Source organism: Martes martes (genome assembly GCF_963455335.1).
Source record: "Martes martes genome assembly, chromosome: 11".
NCBI lineage: Eukaryota > Metazoa > Chordata > Mammalia > Carnivora > Mustelidae > Martes > Martes martes.
Genome location: NC_137899.1, coordinates 57,174,275 through 57,181,356, shown reverse-complemented (window position 1 = coordinate 57,181,356; position 7,082 = coordinate 57,174,275). Strand labels below are relative to the sequence as shown.

At 44.1% G+C, this 7,082-nt stretch overlaps 1 pseudogene across 1 annotated transcript; it reads right to left on the bottom strand.

Annotated features, from left to right (window-relative positions):
* Positions 1-4,069: 4,069 nt before the first annotated feature.
* Positions 4,070-5,317, bottom strand: LOC308352466 (keratin, type II cytoskeletal 7-like; annotated as a pseudogene). Its single transcript has one exon. The product of its transcript is annotated as a keratin, type II cytoskeletal 7-like (transcript).
* Between the last annotated feature and the right edge of the window lie 1,765 nt (positions 5,318-7,082).

Genomic DNA, 7,082 nt, shown 5'->3' with positions numbered 1-7,082 from the left:
ACCCGGGACAGCTCATAGCACCAGAGCCACCAACAAGCTTTGGGAGGCCCCAAACCAATTCCAAGTCCTTCTCCTTTCCTGACTCTCTTTGCTCTCCAGTTCTTTTTCCCTCTTTCCCAAACTCAACTCCTGCTTCCTCTTTCATCTATTTATTGTCTCCTGTCCTTTATGTGCCACTTGTCAAGACTATTGGAGGCACAAGAAATACAGAGGTCTTGGTCCTACAGCTTCAGTGGTTTATTCAAAGAGCCCACTGGCACAAAGGCTCATCAGCAGGCAGCTTCTGAGCCTAACGCCAAGAAGCCCCAGCCATGCAGGCTATCAGTACCTCCGCTGGAATAAGACACCTCACGAAGCTGTCCACCTGGAATGGATGAGCAACTGGCAGAAAGGACATCTGGGGTGCTTCCAGCCAGACACAAGGCAGAGATTGCCTGCCAGAACTGCTGATATGATCCGAATGTTTGCTTAATTTCTATTTGAGCACTCATTCCAGGGCTGGCCTAAAACTCAATTTCAGACTGTTTTGACATCCTTCATTTCTGTGTCCAGAGAGAATGCTGTTTCTGGGGCACCAAAGCTCTAGGGGACCATCTGGTCACCATACTTCATAGTATGACTTCTTCAGATCTGAGTGAACCCTCTTGCTTCTTCTGTAGCCTGCTCCTGAGACCTTGGATCTTTTTATAGGTCTCCCTGGATAAACCACACAGGCATCCCTTCCCAGCACACTTCTAAGAAGAGAGGGCTGGTCCCTCCTTCAGTATCCATAGACTCCTCTACCCTCATCCACTGTAAATAGGAATGACAGTTTTCAAAAGGGAGCAAATCCTTCTCCCCCCATGTTTCTTTTCAAGATACATTATCCATGCCCTGAATTTTCTCCTCTCTTTGGGGCTTAGGGTTGGGTTTTTTTGTTTTTGTTTTTTTAAGATTTATTTATTTATTTAACAGAGAGACAGAGAGACAGAGAGAGAGAGAGGGATCACAAGCAGGGGGACTGGGAGAAGGAGAAGCAAGCTCCCCACCAAAGCCTCAATCCCAGGACCCCAGGATCATGACCTGAGCAGAAGGCAGACACTTAACTGGCTGAGCCACCAAGACACCCCTAGGGGGCTTTGGCTTTTAAAAGCCCAAAGCCAAAGCTAGGATTTCTGCTTTCTGTCCTGCCACCTGCTTCCCCTGAGTTGAATGAGTACAGGACTATCTCCCTGCTTGAAGAGGGGAAGGGATGAGGAAAGGGCAGAGAGAGAAATAAGAAAATAGATTAATCAGCCAAACCTTCAGAATAACATACTGTTTTCTTTCACGCTAACTTATAGTTTCTTCAATTCACATTTTATCTAATCTCAACCTCCCAATTTGACCTCCACCACTACATAGCTTTAGCCATGGGTGTGAGCATTTTCTTTACACAGACAACAACACAGCGACACATGTTTTTGAGCTTTGTGAGCATTCCACCATGCACCCCATTCCCAATTAGCAATCCAGTGAGCCATAGATAGCACTGTGGGGTCTCTCAAAGCCTCCTAGTCCTCTCTTAAACTGGTGCTGAGGAAATAATCCACATAGCCCCGGGGGTGCCACTGGAGGGCAGACAGGGAGGGCATCCTAAACAGAGCTCAGATCAAAAGCACAGGCTTTTCTGCTGGCAAGTTCTCAGCCCAAACTCCCATTCTGCCAACTATGAACAGTGTGATTTTAGGGCTCAGTTCCCTCTAATGTAAAATGTATGTAACAATAGTACCTACTTGAAAGGACTGCTGCCATGACACATGAGAATGTACGCAAAGCACCATCCTTAGCATTTGAGGGCTCAATAGGTGATCTTTGCCTTCATTATTATTAAGATTATCTAGTACATGTACCCCAAACTCTTCTGAAGCTCTTTTGGCCCCTTCCTGTCTACAGGGATCCAAAAAGACAGATTGGCTATGAAAAAGATGAAGCAGACAACATGGTGTCCATGATGCAATTCCAGGAACTCGGACCCCCAGACTTGGTCTCCCAGTGATATGTTGGGTGACAGTTCACTAGGCATTGCTTTGGATGATACTGATGCAGGGACAGCTTCATCAGCATGGTAGAAGCACTCTTAATCCCAATGTGGAGGGTTGCAGAAGGCTCTTCGAAAGCATGATGCCAAAGATCAATCTGGATAAATGAGTAGAAAGTTGCTAGGTGGAATGGAGGAATGAGAATGAGGAAGATTCAAAACAGTTACATTAAAGCATGCAAAGTAGAAAGTGAAAATGGAGAACTGAGCAGAAGTCAGGTCATAAATAGCCTTACTGATCATACCAAGAACTTTAGACTTTATTGTGAAGCTACTAAGAAATCACCAAAGGATGTTAAGAAGCAAAATAGTTAGATTTTTATTCCAAAAATGAATGCTGGTTTTAGTGTGGGAAATGAGTAAGAAGCAGAAAGACTGGTAATAGGAAAACAGTAGGAGGCGATTGCAATAATCCAGGTAAGAGACGATGATTCTTCAAACTAAGTCTGAGGTGATGGCAAAGAGAGGATGCATAATAATAATTTTAATAGATAATATTTCAGTGTTTCCTATGTGTCAGGCACTGTTCTAAGACCTCTATATGGGTTAAGTCATTAAAGGTTCACAAAAGCTTTTTGTGTCAGGTATCTTTATTATTCCTAATATTCAGATGAGGAATATGAGTCAGGGGCCCACAGATAGCAAATCTGCAAAGCCATGAGTCTAACTTGGGCAGCCTCACTCTAAAGTTCTAATCATTGCCCTGTACTCCTAGGAAATTTTTGGAAGGAACAAGCAAACTGGTTGTGGAGCTTTGATAGAGGGAGAAGTCAAGGATTACCTCTAGACTTGGATAACTGCATTTATAATGGAGAAAAAGGAATTGCAGAGAATGATGGACTTGTTTTGGAGAAGCTGACTTTCACACACCCACTGAACATCTGAGAGATGTTGAATAGGCAGTTAGTACAGACTGTCTTACTCACATTTAAGTTCTCAGCACCTGGACTGTTAGCAGGTGCTTAAGAAGTGTGCATTTGATGACTGGAAATTTGGAAGTCATCAGCAGTCATCTACTCTAAGAGTAGATGTGATCACCTAAGGAAAGTATATAATGTAAGAGAAGAAATGAGTAAATGATAGATTCTGAGAAAGAACTAATAAATAAGGAATAGACAGAGGAAGATCAGCCACAAGGGTGATCACTCAACACATTTTATTTCCTCCATGTATATAATATGCAACACTTCTTCCCGTTTTATCACATAGTGGTGAGGAAGGGAGAGTGACAGGGTTAGGAAACAGAAAACTATCAACACTGATCAAAATTCTCAATACTTAGTTATAATATGCATCTAATCTGTTATAAGAAAATATCCAGCTAGACTTCTAAATAAAAGGATGACTTGGACAGTGAAGAACATGGATGAGGGGAGAAGGATGTAGTCTTGCTGGCCAATATAAACCTATACTAGGCTCTGTCTATCAGATAAGGCATGACTTCAATCCCACCCCTGTCAGACCTTTCATGCCCACTTCACTCACTGATGGGGCCTTGTACAGACACAGCATCCCTGCAAATGCACTCTAGCTGGGTTCATTTCAAAGAAAGCAGGACTACTTCAAATCCATATCTACCTGTGAAAATCCCAAACCAAAGATTACTGGGATATCATAATTCCCAGGGGGAAATGATGATTATAGAAATATTTTTTTAAAAAGGAGGGTTTGTATTATTTTTAATAATGTTTACTATTCATTCACTGATAAAAAGGTGAAATAGTACCAGATTTCTCCTATATACACATAATACTTAGTGGTATTCCCACGAATACATGACATCTCTGGACATTTGATTTTATTATTCCTAAGCAGGCAATGTCTCTTACCACCATTTGTCTTTTGTTTTGGATTTTGTTTTTGTTTTGCTTTGTTTTGTTTCCAGAAAGGCTGATTTATTAGGAAATATTCTGACATCATTTTTCAGACTGCCTGGCAGTCTCAGGATCAGGGATGGGAGTCCTCCTGTGACTGTGGTGGACAGGGGTATGGGTCTCTGCACAGCAGGGCTCATTCTCCTATGCTCCTGTGGATGGCAGCTGAGGTCTTGATGGAGTATGACGGCCTGACGGCCCTGGGCCTTCTACCACTCGAGAAGCTCAAGGCATTGCTGCTCATACCTCCTCTGAAGACCAGCCTGGCCAGACTGCTGCCACCTCCACCAGTGGAGTTCACCACACAGATGTTCACAATCCCCACACCATCTCCCACCAACTGCTCTCCTCGCCCTCCAGCAGCTTGGAGTAGGTGAGGATCTCAACATCCAGGGCCATCTTGACATACATGAGCTCCTGGTGCTTGCACAGCTGCTGTACCAGGTCCTGCTTGGCTTGCTGGAGGGTGGCCTGCAGCTCCTCCTACTTGGCACATGCATTCTTAAGTGCCAGCTTCCCATGTTCTTCAGCCTCAGCAATGGCAGCCTCCAACTTAGCACACTAATTCTTGCTGCTGTCAATCCCAGCCTACAGCATCTGAATGGCATGGTTCATCTCTGCAATCTCAGTGGGATACTCCAAGGGTCACCCTCATGCTTCCCAACCTTGGCCTGAGGGTCTCAAACTTGGTCTGGTACCAGACCTCAGCCTCAGCTCAGCTGCAGCTCTTTGTCTGGCCCTTGACCTCAGCCATGACGCCATCCAGGTCCAGGGAGTGGCTGTTGTCCATGGACAGCACCACGGACATGTCCAAGATCTGGGACTGCAGCTTTGCCAACTTTGTCTCACAGAAAGTCTTGAAGACATTGACCTCATTAGTCAGGGAATCTACCTTGGCCTCCAGATCTACCTTGTTCATTAAGGCAGCATCCGTGTCCTTTTTCAGCACCAGAAACCAGCTCAGCAGCCAGTGATGGTCAATTTCATCTTGGTACTTGTTCTTGAAGTCTTCCACAACGTCCTGCATGTTCCATATCTCTGCCTCCAGGCAGCTCCCATCTAGCTGCAGCAACTCAAGTTGCCTCTGCAGGCCAGCAATGTGGGCCTCAAAGATGGGGGAGTAGACAGCTACTCTTGGCTGACATCTGCTCCTGCAGTGAGGCCCATTTGGCCTCCAGCAGCTTGTTCTGCTGCTCTAGAATCTACACCTTATCGATGAAGGAGGGAGTTAGTGTTGAGGGTCTTGATCTTGTGCTCTTCCTGGTGCAAGTGCTGGATGGAGGGCTCAATGTCTACCCAGAAGCAAAACCAGCAGGCTCTGACTGATGGTGACCTCGTGGATGCCAGCGCCCACTGGGCCTGTATAGGGGGAGCACAGGACCATGCATGGCCAGGTGGCACCCAGGATATAGAGGCTACTGTTTCTGAAGCCACTGGGGTGTGTGGAGCTCAGGTACACCTGGGTGCTTCCCCCCCACCTCCTGGCCTGCTGCAAGAAAGACAGTGGAGCCCAAGCTAAAGGCCTGGGAGCTTAAGGGATGGACATACTGGCTAGACTGGGCTGGACTGAGCAGTGGGCACAAGGGAGCTGAATTATTCTACCATCACTTGTAATAAATTAGCCTGATAGAGAGTTGTCAGATATGCCAAATAAAATATAATACCCAGTTAAATTTGAAATTTAGATCAATAATGAATAATTTTTAGTAAAAGTACATCCCAAATATTGCATGGCTTGAAATACACACATAACTAGACATCTTGTATTTTATTTGTATCTAGTCTAATAACAATGATCTTCTCTTATTTTTGTAGGGTTCATAACATGAATCTGTCTCAGAGACCAAAGGCCTCTGGTGCTGTGCAAAGGAGAGCTCTGTTCTTGCTGGTTAGGGACCAGCTCTGCTTAGGTGGATGGAAGCTAGGTGGCTGGTTCATTTATAAGATGCAGCCTGGCTCCTGAGTTCTCCATGCTCACTTCTTCTTCTGAGCTTCCAAACCTACCAGGCAAGCCCAAAACTCCAGCAAAGAAATACCTTCCCTAACTTGAACATGAAATCTGAGGGCAATAATAATACTTTTTTCATATTTGTATTTCATGCTGAACTCCCCTTTTCTAATTTTAGTTTTGTTTGCCTTTATTTTCTCTTTAGCTTCAATGCTGTCTTTGAGAATTCCCTAAACTGGTGAAAAGCTTTCAAACTGTGGACCCAGCAGGATGACCACTATGAAATTAAAGGAGAAGCTAGTCTTGTTCTCAAGCCACAGATGACAAAACCTTGCTTCTCACTACACCCAGAGGAAGACCATTTTTCAAACCATGGTAATCATCCATACATGAATTGTGTATTGTTCTAAGACATTTACAAAAGTATCCATGCATCTGTCTACCCCTTCATGAGTTTTGTCAGCAATTACTACTGATCACCTTATCTTACTAACAAGGCCAAACCAAGCCCCACATCATGGAAAGGTACTGCTGCTGGAACCAGGTCTCAGAGTCCCATCTAGTGACAAGCAAAGACATAGTAATTATGGTTGTTTTTGAAACACTTCAGGCTTTCTACACCAGCCTATGCATCTTCACTGAACAGAAAAAGCCAGGTGTTTGCCCCCTATGTTGGTGGCATTATCGGGGAACTCTTTAGTTCTTAATGTTTTTTATACAGGAAATTTTAAAATACTCTCTTTTCCCCTTCCATTCTCCATACTTCACATGGTTCCTTCTATTCCTTCTCCTTTGAATTTTACCATATCTGTAAAGCCAAATCCCATTCTTATGATTTTCCAGGATGGCCTCAAGGATGCAGTTCTCAATGGTAAAACAATTCATTCTTACACCTGTTGACCATGTATCAACTCCAAATCTATGCTAGGTATTTCATATCATATCAGCATTTTATAATGCATACAGGACAGAAAACTCCTTTGTGCAATGTACTGAACAAAGACCTTTAACAGTTTACAAAACAAAATTAAAAATGGATTATTTTTTTAAAGATTTTATTTATTTATTTATTTGTCAGAGAGAGAGAGTGCGCACAACCAGGCAGAGTGGCTCGCAGAGAGAGAAGCAGGCTCCCTCCTGAGCAAGGAGCCCAATGTGGAACTCGATCTGAGGACCCTGGGATCATGACCTAGCCAAAGGC